The 12,411-nt window shown below is 34.0% G+C and overlaps 1 pseudogene; it reads left to right on the top strand.

Annotated features, from left to right (window-relative positions):
- The first annotated feature begins 8,345 nt into the window (after window positions 1-8,345).
- Window positions 8,346-9,159, top strand: LOC141511754 (DNA-directed RNA polymerase II subunit RPB3 pseudogene; annotated as a pseudogene).
- Window positions 9,160-12,411: the final 3,252 nt, after the last annotated feature.

Below are 12,411 nucleotides of genomic sequence, written 5' to 3'. Positions count from 1 at the left end.
CCATTGTTTCTTTTATGGTTAATCTATAACTCTGCTCCAACAATCAATTTCTTATCCATGATCACTGCTGTTTATAATATAATGTTAGAGCTGGTATGGCTAGGGAACCTCCCTTTGCATTTGCTAAAATTAATTCCCTTGATATTCTTGACCTATTTTTCCTCCAGATGAATTTTGCAATTATTTTTCTAACTCTGTAAAATATTATATCATTAATTTGGTTGTTATGTCACTGAATAGGTAATTTAAACTTGTTAGAATTGCCATTTTTATCATATAATCTCAGCCGACCCTTGATCAATTGAAATTTTTCCAATTATTTAGATCTAATTTTATTTCTGTGAACAGTGTTTTGAAATTGTGTTCATATACTTCCCGTGTTTGTCTTGGCAAGAAGACTGCAATATTTTATATGGTTTACAGTTCCTTTACATGAAATTTCCACCTCTTGCTTCAGTGCTTTTATGGTAATATATAAAATGATGATTAATGTGGATTTACTGTATTTCCTTCAATTTTTAAAAAATTTTTAACTATGAAGTAACTTACATTCTTATAAATTTGACTTAGTTCTCTATATATTTTCAACATGATCCCCTTAATAGAAAATTGCTTCCTGCCTTTTTGCATTCCATTTAATCTTGGTTGTATTTGGCTTTATTTGTTCAGAAATATTTTTAATTTAATTTTGATGTTATAGGATTCTCTTAAAATACCATTTTATCATCTGTAGTGTTATTTTTCCTTAATGCCTGTTCTAATTACTTCAATTTCTTTTTCTTCTCATTGATAAAGCTAATATTTCTAAAGCAATATTGAATAATATTGGTGATAATAGTCATATTTGTTTCATCTCTGATCTTGTATGTATTTCTTCTAGTTTGTCCCCATTATACATAATACTTACTGAAGGTTTTAGACAGATATTGCTTATCATTTTAAGGAAAACTGCATTTATTCCTTCTCTCTCTCTCTCTCTGGTGTTTTTAATAGGAAGATGCTGTATTTCCCTAAAACTATTTTTAGTGAGATAATCATATACATTTTTTTAAGTTTTGCTTATAAATATGGTCCATTATGCTGATTTCTTAATATTGAAACCACTCTGCATAATGTATTATTGTAGTGATGATTGGCTGTAATATCTTTGTGAATATATTCTTTAAAATTCATCACGATATTGCTGTCATAAAAGGGACTATGTAAAACTCTTTCATTGCCTATTTTTCCAGATATTTTTTTATAGAAATGGAATTAATCATTCTTTATATGCTTATAAATCCATCTGGTCCTGGAGAATTTTTTAAAGAATTCATTGATTGATTATTCAGTTTCTTGTTTTCTGAGATGGGGTTATTTAAGTATTTTATTTCCTTTTTTTCCTTTGGACAATTTAAATTTTCATAATTATTCATCCATTTCATTTAGACATCCAGATTTATTAGCATACCTTTGAGTAAAGTAGGTTATAATTACTTATTTAATTTCATAGTCATTTATAGCAAATTCATCTTTTCATTCTTATTTTTTGGTAAGGCAATGGAATTAATACAGCTAAGCCATTATTACATGTCTGAGTTCAGATTTGAACTCAGATCTGCCTAACTCCAGGCTGGGCCATATTCACTGTGCCAACTAGCTATCCCATCACCTTTTTACACTTTTAAAAAAAATTGATGCTTTATTTTTCCAAATACATGTTATGAAAATTTATTCATCATTCATCCCTTACCATTTGTATACTTTTAAATTACAAAATGTACTTCCACTCTCCCTTCTTAACACCCTCCCCTCAGTGGTGAAGTGTTAAGTTAACATTGTACATTCATAGTTTTTGATAAACATATGTTTATAGATTAGTCATTTTTGGTATGTCATTTCTTCATTCTTGATGCTGGTTATTTCTTTTTCTTTTGTTTTAAATCAAATAAAACAAATAGTACCTCTTTTATAGCTTTTTGTATAAAGCCAACTAAGATTTCTTTATTACTTAAATAGTTTTCTTACTTTCAATTTTATTAATTCTCTACTTTGATTTTCAAAATTTGCAATTTGGCATTTAATTGTGGTTTTTAATCTGTTCTTTTTTCTAAATTTTTATTTGGATGCCCAATTCTTTGATTTTTTTTCACTATTGTCTTCATATTAGTACTTAGTGATATAAAAGTTTCCCTAATAATTGCTTTGTACAATTGTACTTATACAACAAGTTTGGAATGCTATCTCATTGCTGTCATTGTGTTGGATGAAATTATCGTTTTGATTATTTGCTTTTTGATCCACTCCTTTAAAATTAGGTTATTTAGAGAACTTCCAGCCAAGGTAGCAGAGAGGAGTCCAGGCTTTGTGCTAAGGTCTCCTGGCTCCCCCTTAGAACTAATATGAAACAAGCCTCTTAACAAAATTCAGATCCACAAAATCTGGAGAAGAGCAAAGAACATGTAGCCGCAAGATAACATGGGTGTGTTGGGGCAGAGAGCAGAGAGTGAGAGTAAGGTGGTGGGGTGACACCTGGGCTTTGGGATTGTGAGCAGGTAGGAAAGCCCCTGCGAGACTGGAGGAAGAGTTCCAGTGCAGTCTGCAGGATAGTTCGAGCACAGTGGCTAGACATCAGTCTTTTCAACTCCATTGATCTGAAAGAACAAGGCCATGAGTCCCATATTTTCAGCAGAGTCGCCATGTTTTCAGTTGAATCCCCTCCTCCCATTCCTGTGGAAGAAAAGATCTTTTCCTAGAACCAACACAGTAACACCCACCTCACACACAGACACACATACACACATACACACATACATACATGCATATTCATACACTCCAGTGTGGGCAGCAGATCTCTCTTAGTACTGAGTGAATAATAAGGAGATTAACTATACAACCTGAGGCCTCAGCACACAATGTTACAGGATAATCCAGACCCTGCTTCTTCCCCCACCCCCCAGACCTAGGGAGTGGGCTGCAATTCAAGGTCACAGACACTCCAGAGAAGCCTATAGAACCCCCTAGTGGCCAGTCCACATGGAGTTATTAAGCCCAGTGAGCTAAGACTCTGGGGATTTGAAGTCAAAAGATGTGTAAACCAGCCTCCAGTACCCAAGACAAAATATTAGGAAAAATAAAGAAAGGCCAGCAGTAGGGGTGTCCATTGAAAGCTACCTCAAAGAGAAAGACCCTACCTCAAAGACAGCTAGAACTTGTGAGGAAAATATAAATTGGTATCCAACCCAGAAAGGCTTCTTGGAAGAGATCCCGGAAGGAGTTTAAAATTTAACTGGAAAAACTGGGAAAAGAAATACAAGAGGAAATTAACATTCTACAAGGAGAAAATAAATCCTTGGAAAATACAATTGACAAAAGGATACTGCCTTCAAAAATAGAATTGATTAATTGGAAAAGGAGTTGCAAAAGATAAATGAAGAAAATATTCCTATAAAAATAGAATCAGTGGAAACTAATGACTTTATGAGACAACACGAATCTGTTAAACAAATCCAAAAAATAGAAGAAAACATTAAATACCTCATCAGCAAAGCTATTGACCTAGAGAATAGATCCAAGAAAGACAACATAAGAATCATTGGGATTACTGAACACATTGAGGATAAAAAACCCTGGATTCAATATTTTGGGATCTATTGAAAGAAAACAGCCCTGAGGGGTGGCTAGGTGGCGTAGTGGATAAAGCACCGGCCCTGGAGTCAGGAGGACCTGGTTTCAAATCTGGTCTCAGACACTTAAAGTTACCTAGCTGTGTGGCTTTGGGCAAGTCACTTAACCCCATTTGCCTTGCAAAAACCTAAAAAAAACCTGCCCTGATACAATGGAACCAGAGGCAAAATAGTTATTGAAACAATACATCAATCCCTCCTGAAAGGGATCCCAAAATGGAAATACCAAGGAACATTCTGGCCAAATTTCACAACTATCAGATAAAAGAAAAAATCTTGCAAACAGCCGGAAAGAAACAATTTCGATGCCAAGGAGCCACAATAAAGATTACATAGGACTTGGCTGCATCAACAGTAAGTGATTGAAGGGCCTGGGATAATGATATTCTGAAGAGCAAGGGAGCTTGGAATACAGCCAATAATTCACTATCCTGCAAAACCAAGCCTTCTCTTCCTGCGAAAAAGATGAACAAACAAAATAACAGACTTCCAACTTTTCCTAACAAAAAGACCAGAGCTGAATAGAAAATTTGGACTTCAAATAGAGGACTCAAGAGACACATGAAAAGCTTAAAAAATGCTGGGGGGAGAAGGAAAACAATTGCTATCCCATAATAGGAAACTCATTATAGCCCCACCTGGGGGAAAGATTCTCAGAGCCCTTGAGAATTGTAACTCTATTAGAGAAAGTACACTTAGCCAGAAGTAATGGACACTCATAACTTGCCCATCACTCTGACAGAATGATTTAAAAACAATATCTCCTAAGAAAGCGGGACAGAAAAGAGATGGGAGGATGGTGGAGATTGGGTAAATCAGAGTACATGAATAGGTTCAAAGGACCTATTGCAATACAGCGGAGGAAGGGAGGAGATAAGAACTGCCTGAATCTTACTCTCATCAGATTTGGCTCAAAGAAGGATTAACTATACACACTCAGGTAATTTAAGAAACTTACCTTCCTTTCAAATATTAAAAGGGGAAAGGAGGAGGGGGGCAGGTAAAGAGGAAACAGAAGGAAGGGAAGGAAGAAGGGGCAAAAGGAAAGGGGGAAAGATAGGGGAGGGGATATAAAGTGGAGAACACACTGAAGGAGTTGGTATTCAGATGTAAAATACTAGGGAAGATGGATGAAGTAGAAAAGTAGGGGAAATACAAAGGAAAGATAACATGGAGGGCAATGAAGCATTAGTAATTATAACTTTGAATGTGAATAGGATGAAATGTACATTAATAGCAAAGTGTATTAAAAATCAGAAACTTAAAATTACAAGAAACACATTTGAAGCAAAGAGAAACAAATAACAAGGTAAGAGGTTGGAGCAGAATATATTTTTCTTCAGCTGAAGTGAAAATGGAATGGGTAACAATCCTTATCTCAGACAAAGCAAACCTAAAATAGACCTCAGAAGGAAAATTATATCCTCCTAAAAATTATCATAGAAAATGAAGCAATTTTAATACTTAATATGTCTGCACCAAGTGGTATAGCATCCAGATTCTTAGAGGAGAAACTGAAAGAATTACAGGAAGACACAGACAGCAAAACACTACTGGTTAGAGATCTCAACCTCCTTCTCTCATATTTAGATAAATCTAACCATAAAATGAATAAGAAGGAAGTTAAGGAGGTAAATAGATTGCTAGAAAACCTAGACATAATAGACTTTTGGAGAAAATTGAATAGAGATAGTAAGGAATATATACTTTTTCTCCAAGAACATGGCACTTACACAAAAATTGACTATGTACTAGACCATAAAAACCTAATGATCAAATGTAGAAAGGCATTTGATTACAAAGTGACTACTTCCTTCTCAGTTCATAATGCAATAAAAATCATGTGCAATAATGAGTTATGGAGAGACAAATTTAAAACTAATTGGAAACTAACCTCATTTTTTTTAGTTTTTTTTTTTTTTTTTTTTTTTTTTTTGCAAGGCAGTGGGGTAAAGTAGCTTGCCCAAGGCCACACAGCTAGGTAATTATTAAATGTCTGAGACCGGATTGGAACCCAGGGACTCCTGACTCCAAGGCTGGTGCTTTATGCACTACGCCACCTAGCCGCCCTGAAACTAACCTCATTTTAAAGAATGAGTGGATCAAACAACAAATTAAAGCTTAAAAAATAATGATTACATCCTAGATAATGACAATAATGAGACAATATACCAAAACTTATGGGGTACAGTCAAGTCAGTTATTAAGGGGTTTATTATAGCTTCAACTGCTTACATGAATAAATTTGAAATCAAGCAATTAAACCTGTAACTAAAAACACTTAGAAAAAACACAAATTAACCCCCCCAATTAAATAGCAAACTAGAAATTCTAAAAAAATTAAAGGATTAATGAATATAATTGAAAGCAAGAAAACTATTCAACTAATAATAAAAGCAAGACTTAGTTTATGAAAAAAATAAAATTGACAAATCTTTGGTTAATTTGCCTTAAAAAAAGAAAGAAGAAAACCTAATACAAGCATCATAAATGGAAAAAGGGAACTCACCACCAATGGTGAGGAAATTAAAGTAATAATTCTGAATTATATTTTTCAATTACATGCCAATAAATTTGATAATATAAGTGAAATGAACAAATTTTTTCAAAAAAATATAAGTTGCTCAGGTTAAATGAAGGAAATTAAATACCTAGATGACCCTATCTCAGAAAAAGAAATTCAATGAACCATTATTGAACTCCCTCAGAAAAATTATCCAGGACCAAATGAATTCACAAGTGAATTCTATGAAACATTTAAGGAATAATTGGTTCCAATTCCATTTAAATTCTTTGGAAAACTAGGTAAAGACAGAACTCTGTCTAACTCTTTCTCTGACACCAATATGGTGCTGATACCTATACCAGGAAGTGTTAAAACAGAGAAAGAAAATTATGGACTTATCTCCCTGATTGAATATAGATGCAAAAATCTTAAATAAAATCTTAAAAAGATTACAACAAATTATCACTAGGATAATAGACTATAGCTAAGTAGGATTCATCCCAAGAATACAGGGTCGGTTCAATATTAGGAATACTGTTAATAAATTTGACTAGATAAATAAAAAACCCAACAGAAATCATATAATTATCTCAATAGATGCTGAATTAGCCTTTGACAAAATACAGCACCCATTCAGAATAAAAACACCAAAGAGTGTAGGAATGAATGGATTGTTCCTTAGAATAATAAGCAGTATCTATCTGAAACCATCAACAAGCATTCTATACAATGGGGATAAGTTAGAGGCATTCCCAATAAAATCAGAGGTGAAACAAGGATGCTGATTAACACCACCACTATTCAATATTGTATTACAAATGTTAGCAATAAAAGGAAGAAAAAAAATTGAAGGAATTAGAATTGGGAAGGACAAAACAAAACTTTCCCTCTTTGAAAGAAGACATGATGATATAGCCAGAGAATCCTAAAAAATCATCTAAAAAAACTACTAGAAACAATTAGCAACTTTAGCAAAGTCACAGAATAGAAGATAAACCATCATAAATCCTCAATATTTCTATATATTACTAGCAAGATACAGCAGCAAGAGCTGGTACAGTGGATAATGACCTGGTCCTAGAGTCAGGAGGACCTGAGTTCAAATTCAGCCTTAAATATTTAATAATTATGCATCTGTGTGATTTTGGGCAAGTCACTTAACTCATTTTTCTTGCCAAAAAAACCTAAACAAATTAGAGTACAACATGTCTTTTCAAGTCAGAAACTTGAAACATGTAGAAATAAACAGAATTAAAATAAAAGACTAGAACAGAATATGATTTTTTAGTTAAAAATTTTAAAAAGAGGAAGAGTCAAAAAGCATAAAATCTGACAAAAACATAACAAAACTAATTAAAAGAGATAATCAGGGAAGCTAAAGTTTCCTGAAAAGTACCTTGGACAATGAAGAACAAATTTCACCTCAAATTTTCTTTTTTTTTTAGGTTTTTTTTTTTGCAAGGCAAATGGGTTTAACCCAAGGCCACACAGCTAGCTAATTATTAAGTGATTGAAGCTGGATTTTAACTCAGATACTCCTGACTCCAGGGTCAGTGCTTTATCCACTGCACCATATAGCTGCCACATGCAAATTTTCTTAATAAGGCCTCATTTCTCAAAGTATAGGTATAAATTATTTTTAAAAAAGAGCCATTTCCTAATTGCTAAGTGTTTCAGGGATATGAAGAAGTAATTTTCAAAAGAAGTAAGCAAAAACTATCTATAGGTATATAAAAATGTTTTAAATGGCTATTGATTAGAGCATTTTAAGTTGAAATATCACTGACACATTGCTTCACATCTACCAGAAATAGCAATATTATACTTGATGAAGGAAAATAAGTACATTAAAAATTTTTTTGGTGCAGTTGTAAACTGAAATATCGTGGAAAATTATATTTAGAATTTCACCTCCAAGACAATCAAACTGGACCTACCCTTTAAGCTACTAGTACAACTAGGTTTATACCATAAAGAAAACAAAGTAAGAGACAAAAGGACCTATATGTTTAAAGTATTTATAATTTTTTGAATGGCAAAGAATGAAATAGAGGGGATGCCTATCAATTGAGGAATGGATGAATAAGTTGTAGTATATGATTGTGATGGAGTAGTGTGTTATTTTTAAAAAAAAATGACAAGGTGGGGAGGCCGGGGTGGTCGGGGTCGCCGCCATGCCTTACGCCAACCAGCCCACAGTTCGGAACACCGAGCTCACGGACGAGAATGTCAAGTTCATCATCGAGAACATGGATCTGGCGGTGGCCAACTCCATCCGCAGAGTCTTCATCACCGAGGTGCCCATCATCGCCATAGACTGGGTCCAAATTGATGCCAACTCTTCAGTGCTGCATGATGAGTTCATTGCCCACAGGCTTGGATTAATCCCTCTTACAAGTGATGACATAGTAGACAAACTGCAATACTCCAGGGACTGTGCATGTGAAGAATTTTGTCCAGAGTGCTCAGTAGAGTTTACACTTGATGTCTCTTGTAATGAAGACCAGACTCGCCATGTTACATCTCGGGCTCTCATTTCTAATACCCCCCGAGTCATTCCATGACATCCCGAAGTAGAGACAATGACCCCAATGACTATGTGGAACAGGATGACATCCTCATTGTCAAACTCCAGAAGGGCCAGGAGCTGAGACTACGAGCCTACACTAAAAAGGACTTTGGCAAGGAGCATGCCAAATGGAACCCTACAGCTGGAGTTGCCTTTGAGTATGACCCAGATAATGCCTTGAGGCATAGTCTACCCAAAGCCTGAAGAGTGAATATTCTGAGATTGATGAGGATGAAGCCCAGGCTCCCTATGACCCCAATGGCAAACCAGAGAGGTTCTACTACAATGTGAAATCTTGTAGTTCTCTCTGCCCTGAAACCATTGTCCTCTCTGCTTTGTCTGGTTTGAAGAAGAAGTTGAGTGACCTCCAGACCCAACTAACCCATGAGATCTAGAGTGATGTCCTGACTATAAACTAGGAGCAGTGATTTCTATCGGAAATGTGACTCAAGGATAATGGATGGACTTTGAGCCTGAACTTCTGAGTGCTTGTAGAAAGTAGACTAAAATTTGTTTAAAGTTCTGGCTAGCACAACTCATCTTCTAACCCTTTTGCCAGTTTGGGATGTAATTAGCCCATGAAGATATCATGGGAAGGAAAAGTGGGAAGCTTTACTCCCCACATCTTGGTCTCCTTGAGTTTGTCTGTTCCTTTAATATGAACAGAAAATAAAAAACCTTTTCCCCCGGGGAATCAGTAAAGATTTTGGAGGATGAGGTGAGTAGATATATCTATTAAGTTCTTATTATAAAAACCTTAAGGCTCTATTAGGCCTTAATACATTATCTCTACAACAGTGGGGAAAACATAGCAGGGAAACTTCTCTTCTTCGTGATTAAAGACCCAATCTTCCAGTGAGTTACTTATTCAGTTGCTGGGGTTTGAACCTTTATTGAGTGGTGTTTTCTCCAAGGCTTGCTTTGGAGTGTTCCGTTAATTTTTTAGCAGATTCTAAGTTAGACCCACTGCCTTCTCAATCCTAAATTCCTAACTAGCTTGATCTCCTAGTTGAGAAAAGAAAACAAGCATCCTTCAATGTCTTCTTGATGAAGGTGGATTAGCCCTGACCTTATGCTATAGGCTCCAAAGGAAAGTACTTCATCAGAGAGTGGTTGGGTGACAAATCAGAAAAGCAAATCAGATAGTAAGGGTCCTTTATTGATGAGCAGGTTTTTTAAAAAATCATTTTTGGCAATAAACAGCACATAATTTTCAATAAAAAAAATGACAAGGGACATGGTTTTAAGGAAAGAATTAAAAAACATAGTATGAAATATATGAAGTGATGCAATGGGAAGTGAGAAGAACTGGAAAGTCATGTGCACAGTAAGAGCAATGCTGCAATAATTAATTGTGAAAATTTTGGCAACTCTGATCAATACAGTGATCCAAGATAATACCAAAGGACTTGTGATGAAAAAAATGGTAGGCATAGTATAATTTTGACAAAGTTCTTATGAGTTTGTATGAAAATGTAAGCAATTTATGTAAATGAATTCCTTGTGAATGTTTACATTTTCTAATTTACCTTTTAATGCTTTTCTTGAATCTTGTGTTGGAGGGTCAAATTTTTCCTGAACTTTGGTCTTTTTTTCAGGATTTACTGGAAAAATAAGTGCAGATTGAAGCATAATTTTCTCATTTCTTGCTTTAGGTTGTGGAAAATATTGAATGATTTCACATGGATAATTCATATCATTATGCTTGACTTAACTGAGGGTAGCGAAGATGAGGTAGTGAGGGAGAGAATTTTGAATTCAAAATATTCAAAATATAAAATAAAACTTTAAAAATAAAGTTGTTCTTTTGTATTTTTCTTTATCATGTTTTTATAATCAATTTTAAACAATTATATAACTTTATCATTTAGATTGCTTTACAAATTCCTAAGCTGCAATTATTTTGTTGTTTTCTGAAGTTTGTATTTAATGCTTTTCCAAATATAATTAATCAGTATCTTTAATATGAGATGATTTTCAGGAAAAAATATTTCATTTTGATCAGTGTCCCATAGTGAATGGAGAACTAAAGCTAGTGCTTTGAAAAATCTGGGTTCAATTTCAATCACTGTCATATACTCAATGAATCACTCTGAATAACAATTTAACCTTAGTGATTTAGGCAAGAAGTATAAAGCAATGTGCCTATAAAACTTCTGAATGTGTTAGAATTAGATTAAAATGTTATTTGGAAATACTTAATAATAAAATTACAATACAGTATAAATACTTATAAATGAAAATTTTAAAGTCAGTAGAACTTGTAGAAATATTTATGCTCTATTTCTTACTCATTTTCTATTTGCTTTCAAATGATAAATTTCAGAGGAAATGTCAACATGCATTAACAATAATAACCATTACAGTAACTCGTATTTCTATACTACTCACCATCTGCCAGGCTTGTATTAAACCCTTGTTATCGCATTTGCAGTTATTCTCTCATTTGATATTCACCCCAAACCCTGGAAGGTAGATAATGAAGGGAATATTCTTACCTACAAATTCCCTAGACCAAAGAAATCACATTGTGTCTAGTCCCTATTCCAGTCACTACTGGTCAAAAAACAAATGGCTTATTGGAAGGGAGGCAGCAATTTGCTAAAAGCTTACAAATAATGCAAGTTGACTTTCACATTCCCCAGACCATAGTAAGAGTTGTAAATGGCAGTGTGATGAGAGTGTCGACCTAGAGTGTGGAATATCTGAGTTCAGATGTCATTTCAGCTGTTAGTATGTGATTTTGAACAACTCACTTATTATCTATATGTCTAGGTTTTCTTATTTCTTAAATGCATATAATAATTGTCCTTACTTTAGAGCACTGTCACAAGCCTCAAATGAGATAGCATATATAAAATGATTTGCAACCCTTTTCATGCTTTATAGATAATAAAAGTCATTATTTAAGAATTACATTAATTACAGCTAAGGAAATTATAAAGCAATCTAAGTAATCAAGTAAATCGTTGGAAATTTCTTGCAAAACATGATACAGAAAAATCCAAAAGAACAGCTTTCTTTATTTTTAATAACATATTTATTTTAAGACTTTTCTGAATTTATTTTGAATTACAAATTCTGTCCCTCTCCATTATCTACCCTACCCACTGATAAATCAAGAAAAATATTATTTATTATTATTTTTCATAGGTTCACATGGAAAATTATGTGTATACATATATATGTATACACATATATCCTTTCTTACTTCCCCTGAATTACATTAACCTCACAGTACCAAGAAATCAAGAACAATGCAAAACAAAAACACACAGCTACCTGTTAAGAGTTATTGTTCACTGATTATACATATAGAGATTTGCAACCAAACACCCAATTCCACTTGCACTGATTTTATTGAATCAGATGCAGTCTTCTATCTGATACCACTTACCCGAATAAGTTTTTTTTTTAATTTATGTCCCTAAAATTCTACATCTCCTATTTTTTAAAATCAACCTCTTCATCACATCTTAGACACCAATTTTCATTCCCTAAGACATGAAGAGCTAAATCTAAAATCCAGGGAGAATCAAGTAGAATAATATTCCCTGAAAGACTGCCTCAAGACTTCTTATAACGATAGGCATATTTTGAATGATCACAAAAGTCTTTCCTGCTGTTAGTTCTTGGCTTCTCTAGCCATGCTGTGTCTGCTTTAGTAGTGT

Source organism: Macrotis lagotis, chromosome 2 (genome assembly GCF_037893015.1).
Source record: "Macrotis lagotis isolate mMagLag1 chromosome 2, bilby.v1.9.chrom.fasta, whole genome shotgun sequence".
NCBI classification, from domain to species: domain Eukaryota; kingdom Metazoa; phylum Chordata; class Mammalia; order Peramelemorphia; family Peramelidae; genus Macrotis; species Macrotis lagotis.
Note: the sequence above shows the minus strand (reverse complement) of the source record. Positions and strands in the feature narration are given on the sequence as shown.